At 39.5% G+C, this 27,216-nt stretch overlaps 1 protein-coding gene and 1 long non-coding RNA gene across 3 annotated transcripts in view; both read right to left on the bottom strand.

Moving 5' to 3' along the window:
* The window catches only part of SPIDR (scaffold protein involved in DNA repair), a 200,573-nt gene that overhangs the window by 98,017 nt on the left and 75,340 nt on the right, over positions 1-27,216 (bottom strand). The window lies entirely within an intron of this gene.
* LOC133212976 (uncharacterized) lies at positions 1,388-8,707 on the bottom strand. The gene is made up of 3 exons (XR_009725668.1): positions 8,100-8,707; positions 5,241-5,434; positions 1,388-3,511 (listed from the first exon to the last, which is right to left on the bottom strand). It is a non-coding gene; the product is annotated as an uncharacterized LOC133212976 (long non-coding RNA).

A 27,216-nucleotide genomic window follows, 5' to 3' on the forward strand; every position in this document is an offset into this window, starting at 1 on the left:
TGTCACCAAGTTGTAAAAGGTTACAGTCAGCTTTCAGTCAAAAGGATGTAAGTAAATTTAGAAAAGAAGACACAAATGTTTTCTTGAACCTCTTCTGCACCCAGAAAAAGCTTCTTAGTGTAGACAAAAGCATAAAGCTTGATGATTCACGAAGTGTATCTAAGGGCTGGTTAACCCTAAAAAGCGGAGCAAAGGCCTAGACTTGTTTCCCACTTGTGAGCTGGTTCAGTTCACCAACCCAGGAAAACACTGGTGCAAAGCTGGTGAGTGGAAACTGCTTCCAGAAGGGTGTGACAACATGGGCAAAATGGCAAGAACACATATCCCACCTCCTGGCAGCAGTCAGGGCTCTTGCTCAGGAATGGAGTTAAACAGGACCATAAAAGAATCCAGTTTCAAAGGGAAAAAAAAGCACCCAGCCAGATGTCATAGCACAAAATGAACATCGATGTGCTCATCTTAGGTGTTTCTCATTGCCAATTCCATGAAGCTGAGACATCAAATAGACTGTAAGACCTTTAAGAAAGGAATGGTAATATGTATCAAATACTGCCAGCATTAATAGTAATAACAAGAACAGGAACAAAACCACAAGCATCAAATATTGTCATAGCTCTCTCTTTAATGCAAAACATGTTATAATTTATGTTATGTAATTAAGTTACACAGCACTTTCACTCTTGCTTGTGAATAAGAACTTGCAGTCTTGCACCTCTGCATTTCAAAATGCTTTACAAGTTCACCAAAAAGGATCACTGTTGCATCACGTGTTGAACCATGTGCTGGCCCTGGCACCATATGCAAATGAACTCACTCACCTCCCTGGGTTTTCCCCTTCCTTTTCCCTGATCTTTAATAAGGACATCGAGCTCACAGGGAGTAGCAGGCAGGAGTTTGCTCTGTACTTTCATAGTGGGAAAGAATCCAAGATACAGACACAATGACTGGATTCAGCTTTTTGAGGCAAACACAGCTGAACAGCATACATCCTCCTCCGGGAAGAACATTTTCCACCACCACTTTAACAGGAAACCTAGCTCAAAACCAAGGGTCGGCAATCCCCTTATTCACTTTTCATACCTGGCTATTAAAACTATTCTCCCACAAGAGAAGTTTTCTTGATAGAGAAGCTTCCAAAATTGTTAAGTGCTATTTTGGTTTGGTTTATGATGACTTTATGTGCTAACATTCTGAATGGTACATGGTCTTAAATATTTGGCTTTTACATTGAAGACTTTGGTAAAAACATGGTTAATGACACATACTCAGAAAATAATAAGGAAAATTAATGCAGCATTAGACAGTAAAACATGTATTTATACACAAAAATGTCTCAAAGTTCACAATATATTCATTGCTTTAAAAGGTACCCCATTTGACAAGACCATACATACTACATTTCAAATTTCTTGATGTTCCACCAACTCTTCCCTTAGTCTTTCTGTAGCTGCTTACAACACAAACAAAATACTTGGTCTGAGCAGAAGTTCTCCTCTTTCCTCTCAAATTCAGAGTGAATTTCTCTGGCTAATTGTCAGTAAATAATCTTAGGTACATTTATAATACATCTAATAATATTTATATATTCTCACATTTCATATGAGCAAATACATCCTAAAGGTGAGTGTGCACATGCCTCTAAAGAGAAGCACAAGATTCAGAGCTCATAAAGAGGTAGCCAGGCAGCATCTTTAAGTCTCTCTTAATGCGTTGCTGCTCCTGGGAACTACAGCAGTCTCTGGCATCACTTATCCAAACTCCCTAAGAAAAGGGAATTCCCTCTCCCTCTCCTCTTTTCTGGCCCTCTCTCAAACCCAGTAGGCCAGCATTTCAATAACACTAACTTTATTTACTAATAATGCAGTGAAACTGAGAAGCACTGTTATTTTCATTTTCTTATATGCAAAATCAAGGCTCACAACAAATAACTTGCTGGAGGTTTTATGAGAAGCCTGTGGCATAAGCCAAATGAAATCCAGAATGTAAAGAGTATTTTGAATACAAAGTCTGGTTTCCTTATCTAGTATTCTTTGATTATGCTCCTTCCTTATACTACAAGACATTCAAGTGTGTGCCAGGTCAAGAGCCAGCAGAGAAGGGGATGAAATTTTGACCATGTGACTGGCGTATGTCCAGCTGTATGACACAGACTACCATGACAAGGTGGTAGCATTTGATCATGGCATACGATCCTCCTCTGTCCCTGGACAAACTGTGAACTTGGGAGGGCTTTGGCACAGCTGAGGTTACATGCACTCTCTTAAATTTAGGTTTGCTTCAGGAGAAAACTCTAACCCAGTGCTGGCACAGTTAGGTTTCCAGCCTAACTGGCATCTCTTTTCTTGACTTCAAAATCAGATTTACAGTATCTTAATGATTTTTGCATATATTTGCTGGACCATGGAATTTCCCATTTGGCAATGTTATGTTGTCAAGAAATTTGCAATTATTGCCCCAAACCTTTCTTCCAGGCCACTTTTTTATCTGTTCAGGTAGGTTACAGAACAGGTGTATTGATTTAGACAGCAATTCCTTCCAAGCAGATTAAGACAACACAAAACAAGCATGTTTAAGACAAAAAGGACATTCTTCCTCATAGAAACTAGCAGACCTTAGCTGGAAAACAATGAACTTGCCTTTTACTACTTTTCCTCAAAAACAGGGAGAGGGAAAGAGGAGATGTACAACAGAAAGAGGATTAATGAAGATAATTGCTGATGTTTATATTCTGAAACAAAGGGAATAAAGAAAAAGGAAAAGATATTACATGACTACGATAGCAAGTAACTTGCTACATTGCAGAATTACTGGAGCCACATCCCAGATGTAAGAGACATGGATACAAACACAGATTATTTCAGATAAGGTCACTGGCGTTTCACTGCTAGGGAAACAGGGGAAGCTAAGAAGGAAGAAAAACTAAAAACATTGTTTTGAAGACACTGTATTTTGACCAGTCTTAGTGAAGGCTGTCAAAAGAGGAAAGTTGTATATCCTGATTATAATTGACTCCATGAATATCCCTGGCGGATGAGCAGATGCTGATCATGTTTGCTTTTATATGAGGCAAAAACTAATTTGCTGCTCCTATTGCCCTAGTTTGAAGTTGCTTCTATAAAAACAAATATGACACAATGAAAAACTGCTAAAAGATTCACCGAGCTACGGAATGTCCTTCCTGCTCACCCTGGCTCACTTTTCACTTCGAAACGTAAAAGGAATGTCATGCATTTCTAAACTATGTCTGGGAGCAAAGCCTCAAGTATCATGAATAAAGATACTCAAGTTCTTCACTATACCAATAAAAATGCTACGTGACTTGTATTCAAGCGCAAGCTCAGATGTTTCTAAATACAGATGGTATCCATCACACAAAGGGAGAACATTAATTACTGTATTTGACATCTTTCTTGGGAGCTGCACCCCTCCTCACTGAGCAGAACAAAGTCTCTGGCACAGTAGAAGTTGCCAAGACTTTCTGTTTCTCTGTCCTCAACGCAATGCGTATTCTCTGTGGAAAGAGGAAAACAGGAAAAGGAAAAATTCATAAAGCAACTATCCCTTCCGTACGGTACACCAACTGTTTTCTCAGCCCAGTTTTTATTACCTACGCTTACTGAAATCCTGTCTCCAGGCAATTATACATTGACATACATATTGACTGCTCAGTTTTTCACTTCTGTACAATAAATGTTTATAAAAACCTGCTACTGCAAGTTCACCATTTGCAGCTTCTATTCAGAAGAGCAAGTTGTAACAGTGTGCCAAGCTGTTAAAAGATGCCCAAAACTGACTGGGTCTGAGTGACCCATTGCTCTGGAGGGCTTATACTTCCCACTTCTAATCTACTCTGTAGAGAAACAAAGCAGAAGTCCACATAAGCCTGCTTACTTTTGCTGGAAGGAAACCTCAGCAGCTGAGCTGGATGATGGGGAGATCAAGAGTCTGCAATTGCTGTGGTGTGTGCACATTATTCTATCTAGGTGATACCTGTATTCTATCACTTCAACAAAATTAAGCCTGGAAGAATCAGAAATTCTTTATTTACATTAACAGTGTAAAGGATTACCATCTTACATTCTTTAGCTAATATACACAAGTTTTTTATAGGTGTCCATGTCATGCCAAGCTCTGAACTTGTTCCTCCATAACAAGTTCAGTGTTTTAAGACTGGTTTTCCCCAATTCCAAGTATCTGTTTGCTGCGGTATCAAATATGTGGTACAGCACATGTTGTCAAAGATTTCCAGGGTAACCATGGGAATGAAAACTTACCTCTTTTCAAGTTAATACATACCAGCTACAAGAGAACAATATTAGTATCTCAGCACAGTTTTAGAGACTCCAAGAGAGAAAGGATGCACTGGAAGAAGTGCCAGAATTTTTTCAGTTGCAATGATGACTACACAGCCACCATCAGAAGACTGAACAACACCCAGGTATTAAAAGCTGAACATACTTTTTTTCTTTTCCTTTGCCCTTCTTCTTCTTAGTTAAAAAATCAGCTTGTTGTCTGGGTTTTATCTGTTTACAACTAAGCATCTGTGTATATGTATGACAATAGGAATTCTCAGAGCAAGCCAAAGCAAGAAAGATGGATTGGTCTGATGTCTGGTCATCCCTGGGTGTGTCCACAACAGTCCTGCAGTTCAGATCAGTGGTGTGCTTCTGAATCTTCCCTGTGCTTCAGTCTGGACTGTGGGACCGCCTTTGTGGGACAAAATGGATTCTTTCTGGATGGAACTAAATCTGAAGATGCACTCCAACTGTTACAAGGCATTCAGCGCACCATGACCAACCAGCAGCCTGTCTTGAGTAAAACTTCACAATGCATATAGCAGGACCAAATCTCCCACACCAACTTTTACTCCACAGAGCTGCTCCTACCACATCACATCACTTGCTAGTACAGACATGTCTGTGTCAAAACCACATTCATGTTCCTTGGCAAGTTTTTCTATATAGACACGATCCCACCTGCATCCTTTGACAGCTTCATTATTTAGAAGGATGTATTACTGTGGAAGACAGAAAGACAGACAAATTTTCCCTGCTATAGATCAACACAGACATTTTGAAACACACTCTGGAATTAATGGCACAAGAAGGAAATCACCAAACTACGATGTTAACAGTACCCAGTAGTGTCAGGCACATGGATGATCAAATTTTGGTATGCACTGAAGACTCCACGGTCCACAAGATTCTCAGTGTGAATATGTGTTAATAATGAATGCCTACCAGCCTACGTCCAGCAATGTTAGCACGAGTCTTCTCAACAGCTGTAAATGTATTTATTTTTTGACATACTGATTACTGGGGCCACAAGAGATACCTGGGAATCCTGAAGAAGACTGACATCACATTCGACTCAGAAGAGGCAAACCTTCACTTAGTTTAAGTTTTAAATGATAGTTGGCCATCCAGCTTCTAACCTTTATGACACCATGGAATCATGAAGGTAAACAAAAGAAAATCAAAGCAAAAGATTAAAACTGAAAGAGAAGACTTAAAAACAGGAGAACTGAAAAGATGACTGAAGAGGCTTACTAGAATTGAGACAAAGCTGGGAGATCCTCACAAAATAATGGTAAGCTATTTTTTTCCTTAACTGCCTGTTCCATCTTTCTATCCTTACTCTCTCTGGATTATTTATTGGTTTAAACAAAATGTGACTTATTTCTATTCATGGCTTCAAACTGTCTATAGGTATCAGCCTACATTCTTGAAATTTACCATTCATATATCCAGTCACACACACACATGTGCCTACTGTGCATATTCTTTAAAATTTCTCACAAAAGATTCCTCTAACCTTTACTAAAACAATTGGATTGGCTTAACTGCACTACTTAGGACACTCAAATTCTGACTACTAATTTTAAAAATGCCTTATTTTTTTGCAACCATAATCTCACCTTTACATAAAAATCAATGTATGATCCACCATTCCCAGCAGAGCATGAAGTAATATGCAGTGCAGTTTTTGAACTGAGTTGTTCTGAAAACCAGCAAGACTGCTGTGGACAAACAGAGCAATAAACAATTAATGATAACGCTATCGTGTAAGTGATGATAACGATAAAGCAGCTGACTACTCAGTTTACCATTAATTACCATTAAAGGTTTACCATTAATCTGGATTTATCATTCTTTTTGGGCACAAAGAAATAGGCTGTAATGATGACCTTAAGTGAAAGTACAAGAAGGGTGTAGGAAATTCCTCAAGATCAAAAGTAAAAATTATTTAAGACAATGACACGGTAACAGAAAGTAGTATGACAACTGAAGCATCAACATGAACTGCTGAGACTTCACACAGATACCAAGACTGTAGTGCAGCTAGCAACAAAGTGTATCAAATAGTGGAGAGATCAGAAAGCTATGCAAGAACAGGTAGCACAAGGAGACCGAGATATCTGAGAAGGTACAAGCTTATACTAGCACAAGCAGAAAGCTCTTTGCAGGGCATGTCTGCATTAAACACAGGAACCAGACTGTGAAGTATGATATTACTAGAAAGGACTGCTGGATTTTACTAGGGCAGATTCAATTACAAAAAAGCTGACCGTAAAATGAGTAGATGTTCTGACTACACTGATACATGTCGTACCAACATGTTTCCTGGAAAGCTGGACAACATTCATGCATGATTTTATTTCTTTTTAGAAGCTGGGGACAGAATCTTCACAAAAAAAGTATGTTCTGTGCCTCACCCAAACTAGAAAAGGATCAAGCAGCAGCGGATCACAGAAGGGGTTATCCAGAGTCAGGCAGTCTAGTTGAGGCATGTCCACCCAGGTCGGATGACACATCTATCTAAAGGGGACATTAGTTCATGGCTCTTGTCCTGAATTTACTGACAGGTGGCTAGAAATAATGTAAGGCCTATATAACTTTTCCTGGTATAGTTCTGGGTGCCAGGACACAACCAAAAAAAGATGCTTATGCAACTCTTAGAAGAGATTATGCAGCTGCTGTAAAACCTTGGAGGGAACTGACAGATATGGGTAGAACAGCTTTCTCTTGGAGATGAATAGCTGGCAAGGTTGAAGTCATTAGTAAAAGTGGATTTGATGGGGAAATTGCGATAGACGTGCGGCCCACAATTATTTCTGCCTGCAAAAATCAGCACCAGCAGCTCACATGCAAGGACTGTATTGCTATTCAAATAACTAAGACTGGGACTTTTTCACAGTAGTGAACTGATAAATGAGCTCACCGCACATCATGGCAACACGCTCCTGCACTTCCTGCACAGAATTATCCTTTCTTTCTTTCCTGTTGCCGAATGAGGACCCTGCTGGACACGTAACATCAAATCAGTCCCAAGGAAAAAACTGAGGAGAGCAGTTAAACATGATCCACCTACAAGAGGGAAATGTACTTTGTCAGGGAAGCTGTGCACCAATTATTCTCAAGCCAGATGCTGCACGGTTGCTATAAGAGGTGTGAGTTTTGGGTTTGAATTTTGTTTTGCTTTGGTGGTGGTGGTGGGGCTGTGTGCAAAATGTGCTAGTTTATGCTACAGGTTAAAAAAATAATGGCATTGTGGTTAGTAGTCTGCAGACCATTCATTGTTACACAGACCACCAGGAAGATGTCAAAAACGGCTCCAAACAGCTCTATATGCAGAGATACAGAGCTGCAAATGAAGAAGAGCTGATACCACTTTTTAGAACTTAGAAGAGTTTTTACACACTTGTATTCCATTTATGATACTCTGTGGGACAGCTCATACTTGGGAGATCATCCCCAAATACTCAGTGCTTGTTGAACAGAAAAAAAAACATAGACATACATGGATACATTAAAAAAAATATGTACAGAACGTGAAACAAAACAACAACAACAAAAAAAACACCTTTGCCCCTATAACCTGATCACCAAAATTGTAGTTTGAGAGGTGACACTGCTCGAAATGACTCCTCCCTCCCTCTAGTTTCTGGCTAACACTAGCAGAAAACACCATAGGGCATTTGCTGTTCAGAAAGAAAAAAGCAGGGCCAATTACTCGAGAAGTGACTGCTAAAACCAAGGGAGGACGAAACCCAAGCACCCAGCTTTTACAATGATCTCGTAATAGCAGCCATCAAATACCTGGCCACATTTCAGCTCCAACAATTGCAGCTGCAGTCCCACCTCAGCAGAAGTGAGAAATACCGCGCAAGTAGGTGCCAGCTGAGTTTCAATCTCAAATACTTCAGTATCTCCTCCCCTGAAGGACATTCTGACCTGCAGGGGCGGTAAAAGCCTTCCTGCACGAACTCCTTAAGGCTCCTTTACAACAACCCATTTAGTGGGGAAACAGAGAAGCGTCTGTATTTTAGCAAAACAACCTGTTTTCCAAGTTCTAAAAATAGAAAAGGAAAAAAAAAACAAACCCTTAAAAGCGCCTGTCATCTTGAAACCGCTTGCAAGCTTCTCATCCTGAGCAACACAGCCTCCCCCTGCTAAAAATAAAACAGTACATTACAGCAACATTTTTTGCTGGCTTCAGCCAAGGACGTGAAAACCTCCCCTCAGCCCAGACAGGCCGTAAGCTGTGAGTCAGCACTTCTCAGCATTTCTGGAAATTCCTCTGCAAAGCATCCACCCTGTAGCAGGAAGCTGCCTGTCCACTTCGGTCGGTACCCGGAAACAGGCCGGCAGTCATGGGCCTCACCTGAGCTGGGGACACTGCTCAAGAGAACAGCACCCAAACTGCCCAGTGCTCCCTGTCCCACCAGCTTCCATAGAACACTGCCCCGGGAACAGGCTCAGCTAACCCCAACTGCGTGCAGTGACAATCAATAGGAACGTGTAAGATTAATTACATTAAAAAAATAATCAAACCAAGCAACACAGTGGCCTAGGGCACTGGTGAGTCTCTATGGCACAGTTTAAATTGTACAGGCTGTCCCAGCCCAAATCAAGAGAAACCTCTGCTCCATCAGCCCCTGACAGGACCTGTGCCCTGCCTGAAGATACCTGAACTTTTACAACACAGACCCTTGCCCACCAGCTAAGGAGAGGATACAAAGAAAGTGATTGCCTTCCCCTTTTAAGCTGATGAAGAAGCTACAGGTTTAAGGCATCACCAGGCTTGGGAGTGGAAGGGAGATGTGATGCCAGGTCCTCTCTCCCTCTAGCAGTCCATGCTTTACACAGAAAATCTTACAACCTGAAAACCACAGAGCGTAGTGGTCGGAGAAGGACACAAAGATGTCTTGAAGATGCCCCAAATCTGCCTGCATCTGTACAGGTTATGGTGTTGTCAGGTATCTCATCCCCACTGAGGCACAAACCTTCATGGAAGTTCTCGATGCTTGAGACTCCCAAATGCGTACAAGCACCAAGGTAGACAAACTGCTTTGGAAACTGAGCATCTACTCTTGTTTTGCTTTAAACACACACTTTGACAGGGCATTAAGGAGAGGGAGAAAGGGAATAGGAAGTACTTTGTGAACAAGAGTAATTGCATGTTCTGACCTCTTTGGCTTACATCACATGCATTATCCAACAACCACAAATCAAGAAGGAAACTGAGTATAAAGACATTAATTTCCAGCACAAAACATATGTTAAAACTAGCAGAAGAACAAGACCAATGTTAACTGTTTCCCTGCTTGTTTCTTGCTCTCATATATGTGGCTATGTTTCCTTTTTTCTCACTTTTTAATTAACATTCATATAAAGGAAGCTGCCTAAAGTTGAGTACAAAGAAAAAAAACTATGTTTTTCTCAACTGTTTTTAAATACGGAGTACTGAGATTAAAGCAAGGCAGATAGCCAAATACCTCAGCCATCACAGTCATTAATAAACGCATTTAACATTCGTGCAGCTTTCGAATGCAGAACATCTGGTTCCAATTCCCAATCTGGCTTTTAATAAAAGTGCCTCCCCCACAATACTTTTATTATAAAGTGTTCTTTTCCGCCCTGAGCCCCCCCCCCCCTTTTTTTTTTTTCTCATTTTAGGTTTTTTTTTCCATTTGGAAGCGGCTGTTCCTTCCTTCTTGCTGGAAGCCACCTGACCACTGCCAGGAAGAGGAATGCAAAACATTCCCAGGAGCAGCTCCTGACGTCAGGGAGGCAGCATTCCTCCTCCTCCTCCTCCTCCTCCCCGCCACGGCCCACCGCCACCGCCCCGGCACACAGAGTCCAGGCCCTGGCCCAGCGGCGCGGTGCCGCCGGCAGCTGCCGCCTGCCCTGAGTCACCCCGGGAGCTCCTCGCCATTTAAAGCTAGAGACGGCGACGGCAGCCATCAGTGTCTTGGTCCTGCAGAAATGCTGTTTATCTAAGAGATTGTCTATCGCTCCTGCTGTTTACTTGCTTTCCCCACGCATAGAGAGCTTAAATAAACTTAAGAACAGGCAATGGTGCCCCAACCAAGCATTGTTACGTTGGATCAAGCCACTCCATGCTCCCCTTCTTCTTGCCCTTAACTACGAGTTTCTGCTTTGCATAAACTTCAGGTCCCTGGTAGGTTTAACTCAGCTCATACACTGACTTTCATGATTCGTTCATTTTACTTCTCATTTATTCACTTAAAGGCTCACGGCCAAAGGGTGCCAAGGAAAACAGTGACGTGCTGTTGTGGGGCTGTTTGCTTTTTCACTTTTAAGATATTCCCAAGAGATCATGACGTGATAAGGATACCTAGGCAGGCAGCCTTCATCAAACACAGCACTGGAACAGTGATCTCAGGGCTTTTCATACAGTATCTACCGTCTAATGCATAACAAGATGAGACAGGGTGGGATTTCAACTCTGAACATGTCTCTAATTTCATTTACCAGAGCACATTAACAATACATGGCATCATTTCATTCTAAACTAACTGTTAGTTAAAATTATAAGAGTTTCCTGGTTGAGTTTCAGTCAATGAGTTTACTCCTTTCAATATATCTAGTCTGGTTTGATATTTTGGGGACATAAAGTTTTAAAATTCTATAAAATATTATGCCCAGAAAAAAAAACAAATAAACAACTCTGCATATTTTAATAAACAACTGTATCAAAGACAGTGAAGAGTAAAAAGAAGCAATAGTTATTACCAGAACTGTCATGAAGCTGAAGAAGAGTTCCCCATTTCCACCACACGAAGGGAGCAGGAAGGTAGGTTAGGGAATATGAAAACAAATATAATATAAAAAACCCTCAATTTCTAGAGGATGTGAAGACAGAGCTCTTCAAGAAACACTTTTCCATTTCATGTGTCTCTAATCATATAACAAAAAGTTTGAAATATATAATTTCATCACTCCAAAACCAACAAAACCCTAACATATGAATGTTAGTTTAATCATTGTTTCCCAGGGAATACAAAGGAAGCCAAAACTCATCCTGAATAGCTACAGAGTGTGACTGGTGGTAGTAAAGTGTTCACATATATCACTTTTCCCCAAAATATTGACATAATTAATGTAAATTTCTGAATGTTGACTGACCACACTTTAAAAACCAAAGCGAGACAGTACATCATTTTCAGTATTAATCGCAATCAATCAGCTATGTGCTGTTAGGTTTACACTATTTGTTCAGCTGCAGTCCTACACATCAAGATCCAGATGGCTCCAAAACCTGCAGGACGTCTGTTGGACCCAGTTTGCTAGCTTCTCACTCCATTCGCGGCAATTTAAGAAATAAAATATGCTGGGTTTTTCTCTTAATGCAAGGACTTGTTACTAAAAGGTCAAACAAATGTCTGCTCTCTGACCAACCTCATGCCACCCACAACTTCTTTAAGGAAACCAGCTCTCTGAAGAACCGCATGGCAAGCAAACACATTGCTTTCCTGGTGAGAAGCCTGCAAACGCTGGTTACACCAGCTGCCCACATCTGATCAGCCAGAAAACCCCAAACCTTTTTTGCCCTCTTCTCCAGAGGTCACTAATATTCAAATGATGTATCATATAAAGAAACTGGCATTGCTGGACAACGTGACAGAAAGAAGGCTCAATAATTGTATTTTGTAGAAGTCGAGGGGGAGCTGGAAAAACACTTGTAGCTTCCTGCAGACACTGCAGCCAGTGGCTACTGGAAAAAAACACCAACCAGCTGATCTTTGCTTTTACGTATACTTATATAAATTTAACTGAAGTTCTTTGATGTCAACAGACAGCCATCAGTGTACATGACTATTAAAAATAGTACTTTTTTCTTTTTTTTTTTAGGTTTTGCAACAAAATGAGAGAAAAAGAAAGTGCATGAAGTTTCTATCACTGAAAAACAGAGGAAATACAAGAAAAATGTTCTATTACCTAAATAGAATAAAAGTAGTAGCTCAGTAGAACTGGTTGATTTTCTAAACTAAAGACAAAGAAAGTGAAATATGTCCTCAGTACTTTCTAAAATTATGTACAAGCTAAGGTAGCCTGCAGCCATTGAAGAATAGAATCACAGAATAATTAGGGTTGGAAAGGACCTTAAGATTGTCTAGTTCCAACCGCCCTACCGTGGGCAGGGACACCTCACACTAAACCATGTCACTGAAGTCTCTGTCCAACCCAGCCTTAAACACTGCCAGGGATGGAGCATTTACCACTTCTTTGGGCTCCCTGTTCCAGTGCCTTACCACCCTCACAGTGAAGAACTTCTTCCTTATATCTAATCTAAACTTCCCCTGTTAAGTTTGAGCCTGTTGCCCCTTGTCCTATCACTACACTGCTGTGCACTTTTTTGTTCTTGACATGTTTCCTCCACTTTCTATCTCTTATTTTATACTACATTCAGAGATAGATATAAACAGGGTTTTTTCAACTGTATATTAGGGATTTAAAAAAAACTCTTGTTTTTTCTTCAGAAATTATTCCTTTTTTAAAATAAACATAAAACTTACCAACATGGAAATATATGCAAATCAAAAATGGTCACTTCTGAAAAGCTGACTTTAGAAGTTCTGAATGATGAACATTTAAAAATGTTTGACTATTTAATCCCTAGTATTGAAGTCTGGATAAGGATTAGAATAGGCACAGCATACAGAAGTGATGAGAATCAGGGTGTTCTCAGCTTCTCCCAAGCTTAAATTCATGCTTCTCTCCTGTGTTTTAGCTGCTTATTCATTCTATTATTTTTCATCACCAGGAATAACGTTTGGATGCCAAAAGCATGAATGAAGTCACAGTGAGTACTTCCTTCTATGCATGGTACACAGAATTAAGCTTCAGGTGTGTTTCAGGAGGCCGCCTTGAGAACCTGTGACTCATGAGCTTTGTACCAAGCACGCACTGCCATTCAGTCATGGACAACTTTCTCCTGGGAAAACCTGGCAAGTAATTAGATCTCCATCTATTGATTGCCACAGATGAAGTGGACACTAGATTGGAAATTCAGCCTCAGAAGACTACAAATACTTTAATGAAATTAGTCTTTTTCACCAAAAGAGTAACACAGAGTGATATATATTCCCTACCAATTGGCAGAGCCACAGCAGTTTACTTAACTTCTAGAGGGAAAAGCATCTTTCATTTCTTGAACTTACAGAAAAGGGACTCAAACATGAGTAACAGTTTAGAAAACAATGGGTGTAGAGAAAAAGAGATCAGAAAATTGAGTAATACCCAAAAATCAGTAAGAAAAATGTGTTGACTTTTCCATGCCTTATTGCTTACACTGCCATTTGAGTGGGTAACTCTTCTTCTCCAAGATTAAAAATTCAGTTGATAATAGTGTGCCCTGTAACACCTGAAATACTTTTAACTGCAAAGGATCAGAAGCAGGGGGGGAAAACCCAGAGCAACAAAGAATCTCATATGTTCACTATTACATCTGGTAAGCAAAACAGCCCAGACACCAGCTGCTAATGTTGCACAGACCTCTGCTTACACGAGGCTAAAAGCAAAGCCCCCTGAGAACCAAACACCCCCTGAGGTTTTGGAAGGCTGTACTGGGAGAAAGTGGCAATTTCTTCACAGCTCCTCACCTTCACACATAACCTACACAAACTCTGTTTTGAAGCACGCCCATACTTTTTCTGAAGCATGCTCCCTCCTCTTTCTTTTCATGCATCCGTTTTCTGTTGCTGGCTGGACCTGGCAGTGGAAGTGCTGAACAACAGGAGTGGGTCCAGCCCTGTTGCTGACTCAGATCTGAGAGCCTGGGCTCATCACATTTCACCGCTGCATTCCAGATTTCGGTACCCAAAAAAATTCAGATAGTTATCTAAACCGAACTTCCTGAGGGTGAACTATCCCTAGCACTAGACACTTTGAGGGCCGATACACCAGGCTTGAGCAAGAGCCCATCAGCGTACAGAAGACTGCATGCCAACTGTGCTTAAAGCAATAGCTACCAAGAGAAGTTCAACTCCATCACTGGGTAAATTATCGAGTTAATTGCCCTGGTATTCGTATTTACATGCAAAAAAACCCAGCAGATCTGAGGACAAATTATTACACTGTTCCTTTAAAACCTTTGTTTTAGGCAAATGGACTTCAGAAAACTTCTTTTGTAACGTAAAATGGAACCATCTGTACATAAATTTTGGGAGTTATTTTGATGTTAGGTTTATTGATATAATTATGTTGTTACTAAGCTGTTTACTGTTCCAGGCTCCTAATAGCTACGAGGGCTTGTTAACAATACTCTGAAATCACAGGGAAGCCTTTTCTTTCCCTTTGGTTTGGAAAGAGAAAACAAAAAATTCTAAATGTGTTTATTTCCACATTTTATATTTGCACATAGCATCTACTTCCTTTAATGTGAAAATTTTATGATCACAAAGCTTTCGCCTCAATTTGTTTAGCTTTACTGCTTGGGCAGCCATATTATTATTATCACAACGTTATGAGACTGTATTACTTAGCTGGCTTTAAAGAAAGAGAAGTCCCAAGGTGAAGTATTTCTTCATACTCACTTTAGTCTTAAAGCAATAAGAAGACTGACACTGCAATTACTGTGAAAAGAAATAATTACAAAAATTATGGTGGTAATAACCACCGTACCTTAAATTGTTTCCTCTTTGGAGATGGGGATTATTGGTTTTCCAGTTCCAATTCTGAAAAGGAAAAGTCTCCCACACAGCTCAGCAAAACAGATTTTCAAAAGAAAGCTTTCACTGGCTTGTTTGATTTGGAGAGACAGGATACAGCAGGTTCTGTTAAGACAAACCGCTCAAACCTCCAGCTGGCGTCTGAAAGCCCATCTTTAACTTTTCTGTAATACATCCAGGGTTCCAGCGGACAACTGATGGACCATTTGCACAATAGTGAAAAGCCATCTTGTTAATCTTTGTCCAACAGAGACCAAAGCAGTAACAGAAGCTTTCAGTATATATTTGATGCAGTGAGTAGGATTCCTGAGAAACACACTGGTCAAGAAGAGGACACACACACAACTTTACAGATTGATTATTTAAACTCCTAGAAATTGTACTGCATTAGGCATCTCAACTCTTGTTTTTCCTCCATATGAAAAACTACAACTCACCAGATAAGAAGTCCAACAAAAACTGTCATCTGTGTTGCAAATGAAGTCAAGTAGGAAGGTGGAGGATTACAACATCATCCTATTTGCTCTCTGCTTACTGTAAAGTACATCAAGAATTTGTATTTTTTGCCCCACTCGACCTCCTGAATGGATGAAATCCATTATATCTTGTCAGAGAGACTTGATAAGGAACACGGAGGGAGAGGTGAATCAAGTAATTAAATATTTTGAAAGGTTCCATGACAACTGAAAATCAATGATGGATTTACCACAGCAGAATCAATAGACGAGAAAGGAATGGAGATAATATAAGCCAAGAACTTGTGCACTTCCCCTAGAGGGTGGAGAACAGCATTAGACAGAACAAAATGTTAAAAATCACAAGACACAAAAGTTTTAGAGGGGATCATTTGAAGTAGTTAAAAAGATTCAAGGAGTTTCCTAAATTATGAAAAGAAGATCATCCCCACCAAACTCGGGAACAGGTCTGTTAGGCTTTCAACAGGTTAAAAGCCTGTCATAGCCAGGAGGTAGCTCTTAACAAAACTCATAGCATGCAGGGAAGTTCTCAGTTTTTCCCCTGGCAAGCTCACTTCAAAGCAAAGTTTGTAAACATTTTGGGGGACAAGAGGGGCAGAAAATTACAGTGGGTTTCAAAACATTTACAAGTGTTCTGCAAAAATGAAACTTCAGTTAAGGAGATCAGTTTCACTCTCTGAGGAGGAAGGGTTTGTCCGTAAGCAAAGGTCAATGACAGCCAGTACAGTGAAGTCCTTAAAAGCATTAAACGAAAAGGCACACAGCCTCCTTCAGTGTTATGGAAGAGAATATTGTGTATACAGTGTGGTGACTGTCTCATGTACACCCCTCCATTCAGAACAGATAATGTACCGAGTTATTAAAAGCTGTGCATAAGTAATGGACACAAACCTAATCAAATCCCCCTTTTGCAGACTGTTAGTTTGCAGGCACAAAACTGAAGCCAGAAGACTTTCTGGACAAATAAGCACTGAAGCTATCTGGGAGACATCAGTCGCCCAGGACCAGTTTTACCTGGGTTTCTGCTGACAACATTGCTGCCTCCTGCAGCCAGTGAGAAGGGCAGGGGCCTGCCTCCAGCGGGGCTCAGCCAGCCTCCCTCCACCCCTGGGAGTTACTCTGCAAACACAATCTGGAAAAGGGGTTCCCACCACTGCACTGTGTAAAATGATTCCTGTTGGCAGGGATTTCTCCTCCCTGACTGTTTTTATATAATGCTCACAGTGCTACCAGAAACGCTCCCAACCCTGCGAAGTTCAGCCCTGGCCCATGCCCAGCCTCCTGCCAGTTCACCTGGGTCTTTGGTGCTACCGCAAGACCATGCTGTAAACCGTGCTGCGCAGCAAACCTAACTTAAAATCTGCTAAAGCAAATTATTTAATCGATTTGGTGTACAGCACAGTCCCAGCAACAACTGGTCTGGTACAACTGAGGGACAGTGAGTACAGCACATCAAAGGGAAATACAATAAAGGAAAAGCATTCTTTACCACATAGTACAATTAAAGTAGTATTGAATGCATCACCAGTGTGACTGCTTGTAAAGTAGCTTAGGAAGCTAAGGAAAAACACAGTAGGAGTTAAGGGGAGGAGAGTACCGTGCTCTCAATGCCCAGACTTGAGGGCCTCTCATTCCAGACTCCAGCCCTAATGCGTTTGATTACGATCATGCCCAGTTTCGGTCAAGAGCAATAACAAACCATGTGTGCTACCCAGGCTTCCATGTTTTCATAATGTAGGATTTACACACGTTAATATATGCATTTTATGTAAGTTTTAACATCTGATGAGGTTACACAGTAAGGCTGTGTCATGGTTTTGTCTTGCTAGCTTACAGGGAGTATTTTCATCTGAATTGTGCACAATATATGTACAGTTAATAAAGCAGTAGCAATTTCATAGCAGTTAAATAAACAAACTACAATTAGTAATAAATTTAATATGTACATACCATATATATTTAGTCCACATTCTGGATGAGAATGGCTTTACCTAGACATAGCTGAAGCACATCAACCCAGCTGATCATGTGGGATAGAAAATAACTTTTCAAAAAAGCTTAAAAGAAAAAAATCAACACTGCAACCAAGTAATACCTATATTAAGTTAGAAAATGGGTGTTGAGAATTTAATCTAAATAAACATTGGGGGCCTTTACATGTAAGATTATATATATCTCCAAATATCAGACCTCTTCCATAAAGGTAAACTTCACTGTGTAGGGTTTGCTTAAGAACAAGCTTTGTGACAAGAATCCTGACCAGTTAACAACTGCAAGACACAAGAAGAGAATACTTTTACATGTAGTCCAATCTAAAAAATAAACAGATCTAAAAGTTGCTTTATCCTCCTCTCCCCCCAGAGGCCTCATTTATGTTTAGGTTGTAGAAATAATTCCCCCCCACACCCTTGTTTTCTCCTCTAAGCTGAGCTGGTGCTACGGGCAATTTCAGGGTAACCAGTAAACCTAATGGGATTCCATTCCTTCCTGAGCAGCAGTCCTCAAAAATCAGGAAATTACAGCCATATCTGAAGTGACCAACAACCCAAGGCAATTCTCAAGGCTTACGTGGACTGTTTCAGAAGTTGATAATGTGGTATGTTGATGTTTGTTTTTAAAATGGGTTTGGTATTGAGTACAGCTACCAAATGGTTCCCTGCTACACAGCGTGATTGAAAGCTGAACACCTAGAGTCAAATAAATATTTCCCAGCAAAATTAAACAATCACCTCATGCAGAACTCCTCAAACTGCAAGTCATGAGTGTCAGCCAAAGGAGGCTGCAAAAAGACAAAGAAAATACTGGACAGCTTATTTATTTTTGTGAGAGAATGTAAGGTAAGAAATATTTCAAAAGATAATATAGAACTATCCTGTTCTATATAAGAAGTTTTCAAATAATCTGAAGAAAACTATGATATACATATATTGTAAAACTGGACTCCTTTAAGCCTACAAACCCTGTAAGTTCCAGCATCAGCCCATATCAATAAAAATTATCTCTTCCTCAATCTGTACATCCACAATGCATGTAATAGTACCAACCCTGTTAAATTAATATTTATGACAAGCTCAAGGAACCATTAGACAAGCAGTACTTGCTAAGGCACAAATGCAGCGTAGATGTCTCACATAGTTGCCTTGCCCATGTTTCTCAAAAATGAACCTCAACTCAGAGGAGTGATTTGTTTCCGGAAACACAAAAGGCAGACAAGCTGTGCCATGGTAGGAAGACAAAACACAAATATAATCAATACAGTTTATAGCTTTATACTGAATCCAAACTGTTCTCAAGTTCAGTGCTTTCAGTGTGTAGTAGCATGCAGCATTCTAGTAAATATCCTCCCAGTTTTTTTCAGAGTAGTTATGATCTATGCTGTCTGTCCCAACAATACCTCAGAGACGGCAAAAAGGGGTATTTTAAATTATGAGGTATTAGTTGAAGATGCTGACAGATGTGGGTTTGCACTAACAGATGTGCTGCGAACAGCAGCAGCAACTTCAAGGTGGACACACAGTCCTCTCTTTTATGCCAGCCAAAGATAAGAAGACTGACTATGGATAATGATTCTAGAGAAGACTGTGCAAAGCCCATTGTCATGATCTGCTCTAGAACAGACATGCACCACTTATTAAAAACACAAGAATCCTATACTTAAGAAAGTGGGAGATAAAGAACACTGAAAATCAGAAACATCCACAGAAATACTCATTATGGTTTTAGACTTTTATCAAGGAGAAAGACAATATATACAATTTCAGAAGTCCAAAGAGGTTAAGGAGAGGGAAAACAAAACAAAACACACACACACGCAAAATCCTTCCCACATACTGCCAAATACTTTTTTGGAGCCACGTCAGTGATTTGGCTTTCAAAACACACAGTGAATCTCTCAAAGGTAAAATTAAAGCTTGTGCACCACTTCTAACATCATGAATACTGTTCTGATACTTCTGCTGTGAGAAACCTGGTCTGCCAGACAGCCATACTGGGACAGTAACAAGAGAAATACTACTACTCAGGAAGAAGTAATACATTGCAATCTGCATGGTTAATGTTGACTCGCAAGACTGGTAGGAAGAGAAGCTTCATCAGCCACACAAAAGGCTGCACTGAATGTTTCGCAGCTGAACTGCTTTATATACCAAAGTATGTTATTGCTGCCAAAAATATGTAAAACCACGGGCATTTCTTCCATGAGCTTTTACAGAAGGGATGCAGTCTGCCTTGTAGAAGTAGCAGCAAAATTTGTTCTCCTCCTTGTCTCTGTGTCCCTGCCCACTAGGATAGCAGAGATGTTTTAAATACTGCATTTGGTAGCAACATTCCAAATTTTTCAAATATTTGAAAGCAACATTCCCCTTTTGAAATACTTGGGGTTTTAATAACTATTTCTGCTAAGAGCACAGCAATTAACTTTTGCTTACCTACACTTAAATATGACATTCAGGAGGAGGAGTCTGAGAAAGCATACCTTCATGTTGAAGGGAATTGCCAGACGTGACAATTTGATAAACTCACACTTCATCCACCTCGTTGCCCATCCAAAATTGCATAAGGACACCAGCATGCTTAGTGTGAAACCCACTGTGGTCTAAAAGATCCAGCATATTCAAAGCCCAACGCAACTGCATATAGGACTGCATATAAAAGAATCTTACTGTAACCACACACCTACAATTACAGTAGCAAATCACACCTGCCAAAGAGAATGCCACTTGACTTAAAAATTGTTTCTCCATGATGAGCTCAGGAATACACTGTATTTCCCAAAGTGCTAACCAGCAATCCAGCAACAAGAAATCATCATTTTTCAAAATGTAGGTTGAAAGAAAAAACAAAAAAGATTAGGTGATTGCTGATAATCTTAAACATTTAAACAAACCCATTCAACACAGTCAAAACTTGCTCTTTAGTGGTTAAACTACTGCAGGAATTTTGGCACATAGTCTTTTTACAAATTAAGTATTGTTTTACACGTCCCAAATGTGTTAGTCATAAACATTAGCAGAGGAATACAAATCACAACTTTTTAATAACCCTGCAGTAATTCTGAACTTGTTCATCTGATCTTATTTAGCTTGTTTTTCCTTCATGACTGGATAACGCAGACTGCAGGATTTTGTGCAGTGCCAGGTCTTGGCTCCATCAGTTGCTCATTAAACAAGAACTGGAATTTAGCATTGGATTGAATGCACATGGGAACTCATGTGAAGCTGCTCGTATATCATTGATAGCCCCGTTGCTAACACAGTTTATCCAAGACGGTACATTTTTCGTTGACTTGAACAAAGCTGTTCGCCATCCTCTGTTTTTGACGTCAGTGGACAACTACCCACTAACAGTATCTGTCACTACAAAATGCTTGGAATTTCCTCACTTATAAAAGCTGGAAAGTTTCAAGTACAGACCTTTCATTAAAAAAAAAAGTACACATGATTAGATTTTCAGGATGAGAATATTTTGTGACTATTAGGATAGGACATTTTCATTCCCACTGAATATTTTTTCCAGTGACTTAACAATTCAGACATAAACAGCATCACTGTAAGGAATGGATGTTTAAAAATATAATTTTCCTCTTTTGTTCCTAAAACCCATGGACTCAAATGCATGCTAATTCCTCAGCATGTAAGCATCACAATGATTAAAACCCTTCCCACTAACTGGACACTACAACCATTCCAGTAGGATCCGTGTAGGACTGTTTCTAGTGTTTAGAAAAATGTAGAAAACCACCCCCAGCACAAACCAGGCTATTTACATTCACTGCCTCTTTTCTACACTTCTTTTGTTCTTACATGTGAAATGGCCGTATCAAAGAAAGTCATCCTAATGGAGGCTCCCTCCAGAGCCCAGATTTATCTCCTGAGAACACACAATGTTGCTTCTAGGCAAGCTCTGGGTAGCCCTTGTTGCTTGCCTGAGCCAGGAGCGTAACAACTGACTATGTACCCAATTCAGACATCCGTCTGGACTGAGAGCCATTCTACCCTTCCTGGAGGTTTCTGCGCTGACAGTGCGTTTCAACCTTGATGTAAAAACCCAGCTGCTGCTTCACAAACACACCACTCACTTCTGACCACTCTGATTGGCTCAAAGCAAACAAACATATCAACAAAACCCAGCCCTTCATTGGCACAATAGAGTAGAAATTCCCCTTTTTCAGCATGTCAAGATACTATCAGCTATTAGTCCAGAGACAGTCAGACATGTTTTAAAATTCAGTTTTAATCTTCTGCAGAACTCTGGATCTACTATCTTGAGGCTCCCATCTTCCCCAAATGTGCTTCCATTCTTTTCCCCATGGGAAACCCCTTTCATAGAGAGCAGTTCTTTCATCTTTGTTTTTCAGGGTACTAAAATTTCTGTATGACATTCAGATAATACATCTATTTATGCCATAGTTATAAAAATAAACAAGTCTATCTCTCAGTAAAAGTGGCATCATGTTCCTATGTTTATTAGACATAACCCACATCCGAAATACCAGGTATCTGTTGCTTCAGTTGGTCGTGACAAATCAGAGAAGTGGCATGAATGACTTGCTCTCGTCTCAGAATCAAAGCTTTATAATTCTGCATTTTTCCAATTATGTCATCCACCTATGAAGGAACAGAATTATTCATTGATTTGATTACTAAGAAGTCATGTTGTTTTGATTTTCTACATGCAAGGTGAGCAAATATAATACTAATGGCTTGATCTCTTTAGTTCTAGAGATATAAAATAGAATATAACTGAGCAGCTCTACTGATACAACTTTCTCCCTTACATTACAGGATGGACAAACCCCCAAATTTATTAATAAATAAAAAGGAAAATCCTATGGACTACTCTGTCAAAATGGATAAAACAACATAAGTATTTAAGAAATTATATTAAAAGCTTGTCAGAGACAACTTTCAGTTCACAAAAAGTATACGCATTCCTATTCTCAAAAGACAACTCATGTCTTTTGAGTTGAGTAGGAAAGGTATAACCTAACAAAAAACAAACAAAAACACCCCACCATAAATACTTGCAAGAAATCCACAGCTGTTCCTTTTCTTCTGAAAGGAACTTCAATTTTCACAACTGCATGATCTCTGAGAAGCAATTCCAAACAGATGATACGATCTGATCTTTGGCTCCAAGGCCATTCCCATATGTACTTTAGAAATAGTGCCCACACTAGCTTTACAGCTCTTAAGTTTTGTAGAATTTTATCTTCTGAGTGAGCCCCGTCCTTCTTATCAGGGTTCTCCCACTCTGCTATTATAACATCTTCAAAGAAAGAATGCAAAGGCAAAGCTAACATCTTTCCAATGGGAGGGATCTGACTGGTGATCTTTTTTTCCCCCCTTTCCCATCCCTCTGAATATCCATATGTGTATGTGTATACACATATTTATAAATGCTTCAATTTCATCAAAGGAAGATGGTGAACACAGGTAAGTTTTGTCCAACTGATGAATCAAGCACTCAAAGAAACTGCCTCTCTGTGCAGTAAGTAAAGAAACTGAATTTATGCGAAAGAGGTTCCATACCTTGTCTTTAATTCGTATTTTATTTTACCTTTATGGAATGAGAAAATTTGAAGGTTATAGATACTTTCCTTCTTACAGAGTAGCAGTAGGTCATTTCTGCATTTCATTAGTATATGAAGCCCAAGATCCTATTTTTACATGATCTTTATTGTGATAGGCTGGTATTCTGTAACAATGTTCTTAAGTGCTTCCCTTGACCAGTGAGAGCAATCATGACAAAAAGTCTCTATCTGCATCAAATGGAAGGCAAACCCTCTTTAACACCAGTCACATTAGTTCCAAACACCTGTTTCATGTTAGCTCCCTGTGTTGGTACTCATATTTCTCACCAAGGTTATGTAAAACCATGCAATGTAAGGCTATGTATTAAGTAAGACAATGCAAAAATCACACTAAATATCCATTTATCATAAGTCCTGTTGTTGACTCAACAAAACAGCCTACGCCATGTTCAGGATAATTCTGAAGTAGAATACAGAAGTCCACAAAGCTAGATTGCTTCCCATATATAAACTTGTTCAGAGCTTGCTTGCATGTTTCTACAGCAACTTTCATCATTAGTCCCACCTTAAAGGACTTAACATACAAGGTTTCATCATTGTACCTCAGCTGATCTGCAGCAGTGTTGTATGAGCAATTCTTGGCAGTAAATAATTCAAAGTCTTCTAAATCTGTTACACTGGGGAGAGAGCAAATGTAGTGTAATGCGAGCAGAAGTGAGAAGTCTGTATTAAACACTTTCACCACGCACTGGAACACTTTAAAAGCTGAGTAATTATGGTTCCCTGTGGTTTCATAGGTTAAGAGAAACTAAAGAACAACTTTGAAGTTGCTTGTTGATGTCACAGAATTAAGTGTTTTATATACTTACCATACTGACTTCCTAAAATAAACTCTCTCTTCTTTTTTGTTGTTGTTGTTAAGCATAGAGAAGTTGAACAGGGAATAACAGCTCTCCAGCTAAGGATCTTGTTCTCTGCAGTGCTTGATAGCCAAAGTTTACAGGCTGCGTACGAACAAAATGCAGTCTCCTTCCTGTCATCCCAGCCCTCTAGTTATCAGCAGTATGTGAACCTTCTGAACTAGAGGCTTTATACCAGACCATCACATTCAGGAGGTATGGATCAATTTTTGACCCTGTCCAAATCGAACATGATCTGTGGTTTATACTGCCAACAACTGTACTGATATCAACATGCTTCTAGTAGTTAAACTTCAGAAATACATGAAAAACATTGCAAAGTTGTTAAATTTAATCATAAGGAAAAGCATTCTAAACTGGACCATTTTCTTCAGGTTAATTTATCGTGAATGCTCAACAGTAGACATATCTATGAGCAGGAGGCAGGAGTATCTGAAGGAGACTGTCTATCCTCAAGCCCTGCTGTCAGCAGAAAAACGAATCCTGAGGTCTCTAAAAATACCAACTCATCACTTTCTGTTAGGTATGGTAAATTGTTTCTATCATTTTTATAGTTAAACAAGCAAAACCCCTCAAGTAAGTTGAAGCCATAAAAACACTACCAGTAGAACCAGGAAGCCTTTGTTCCCATTCTCTCACATCTTTGCAGTATCAAGCAGTCTTCGTTTTTTGTCAGGTATGTATTTCTGCGAAGTAAATAAAGACTTAGTAATCAACTTAATTACACTCAGTAATAAGCTTTTCCTTTTCCAGCTGTTAAAAAACACTTAATGATTCAGATTCAGTTTGCAAAAAATTATGAGTGTTCACTTAAATTTTAATCTAAGAAATTGTTCAGGTACTGCAAAGACAACCAAAGGCAAGCCTTTACAGGCAGGGGCAGGCAGGACTGAGTTCTTTTGCCTGTTGTGTTCCCAACTGGCCAGACACAAACCAGCTCCAGACCGAAACATGCAGTTGCTTTCATGTGATGTGTCCAAATTAATAGGCATTATTTAGATACAACACTGCAATAATACTTCTATATAACCTCAAGATCAGAGTACACTCCCATCAGATGGCTCAGAGACCAGGCAGCTGAGCTCCATCCTCCACCAGACACACCGGTTTGAAAATGTTGATCAGCCTATTGGGGTTGCCTTCCCTATAGCAAGTGACAATTCTCACATGAAATCCCTTTCATCCAAGACTGTAAATATGTACCTTAAGACCCGAGACCCAAAGAACCCCATATCCAGTTACAAACAAATCAGGGCTCAGTCCTACAAATTCTTACTCTGACACAAAGCTCTTCTGAAAGTCAGTGGGACCACTCCAAGTTGGTAAGAGTCTTATAACCAGCCTCCTGTCAGTATTTTATTTTTTAGATTAAATTGCTTGTGTTCTAGTGCTAAAGTATCATGGGATTCTGCATGCAAACAAATACCAACAAATATATCAACAAATCTCTAAACACTGCTTCCCAAGTATTTATGCAAGTCTACTGCCAGAGACATTTCACATACTGAGCTGTGCACTCAATTCACAACACATACAAACACAGTTACAAAAGCAAAGCCTAATTTTACAAAGGCTCTGAAGTGAGGCATTCAGATTTTACTCACAAATAATTACATACAGAAGCCAGCAACCACATGTCTGCATCTTACCTACTCACTCAGCTGCCTCATCAGAAAGCAAAAGGCCACGTCAGAACATAATTCTAAGGCGTTATGTTAAAGATATGAGGAAATTCTACTTTCTGGATGTTATTTTAAAGCAGGCTACTTATAAATCACCCCATCTCATCCCATTCTGCCTTACCATACAAGTATCTGAAATGATGCACAGTGTGCTGTGTGTCCCAGCTATACACAGGTCCTTAAAGGACTGCTCCCCTTGCTCTTGCTTCTTTTTTTTTTTGTTGTTCCCTTTTGCTTCTAATTAGTGATATCAATAAGACACTTAAATATGCTTATTTCATCATGTCAGGATTAGATTTAGGTGATTTGATTTTACACTACTCACATATCTGAACCATCAAAAAAGCATTTAGCACGAACAGTATCTGTTTTTAATGACAGAAGTGCAAATTCAATGCAGAGCAACAGAAACTACATTTCAGCAGTCAAGAGCTCTCAAGAGTTTAACAGAATAGAACCTTGGAAATGTGATAGAGGAAACTTCCATTAACTGTACAAGTCCAATTTCCAAATAATGTAAACTAAAAGTGCCAAATAATAATCTAAAACAAAAACATCCCTCATCCTCCCCCCTCCCTGCCTCCAGTAGGTTTAGTTTAACAGTATCCAGTCCAACTTCTTTTGACTTCTGATTGAGTAAACAAAAAGACAACTGACATTCATTTCAAACTGACTGAAAATAGGACTAGAGATGAGATATAATGCAGTTTTGCACTACTGACTAATGCCTTTATTAGGTGCCTTGAGATGCACGTGGATAGGGAAAGCAACCCTGTCAATGCAGACATATCCCCTGCCCAAACATTCTATTTTACAAAATAACTGCTTGCTTACATTAAAAGTGCATCCTGCTAAAATAAAAACCAAAAGCAAATAAAATGTGGTATTTCAGGGAAGACAGAGAGCTCTGAAGTTTTCTCAAAAACTCTCAGTTTACATATATATAGGAATTAGTTCTGTCCAGAACATCATAGCATTTAAACAAATCAGAAGAGTACACTACTGCAGTACAGACGTTTGTAGTCTGGAAAGGATCGCAGCAGTGCAGAGTTACATCCTCCCAGAGCAGACATGGAACAAGCTGGAGCAGAGTGGGACTTATACACGCTAAGCATTGTTACTGGCAGTAACCATTCAAGAAAAGAAAAAAAAAGGAGAAAATAAAGAAAGCTGAATCATACCCTGACTAAAACAGTTTTGTTGGTACAAATATCCTTGTGTAGGTTAAGGTCTCTACAGAAAGATATGGCAGCATAAATGCAGTGGCTCACATTTTAGAAACAACAGAGGAAATCTGAAGATAAAAAACGAACTAAGATGGAAGTTTGTAGGACAAAGAAAGAAGAAGAAAATGGGGAAACAAAACAAATTTAAAGCATGAAAAGAAGCTTGTTGAAGGAAAAGGTAAATGAGAACCACCATTAGTATCTTAGGGATGGAAGGAAATGAAAAACCAGTGACTTATGTCATATCAGCCAGGACTTAATTAATATTCAACTATATTTCCCTTAGCTACCAATCTATTTACATCTAAATTATCAAATAGTTGCATCTGTAGCCATAATAAACCTCAGATTAAGTATCTTCCCTTGACTTTTGAATTGCCTTCAAAGACAGTTAAATAACATTT

This window comes from Neopsephotus bourkii, unplaced genomic scaffold (genome assembly GCF_033783945.1).
Source record: "Neopsephotus bourkii isolate Nb327-2 ecotype Australia unplaced genomic scaffold, CSIRO-AGI_Nbou_v1 NB_753, whole genome shotgun sequence".
In the NCBI taxonomy this organism is placed as follows: Eukaryota; Metazoa; Chordata; class Aves; order Psittaciformes; family Psittacidae; genus Neopsephotus; species Neopsephotus bourkii.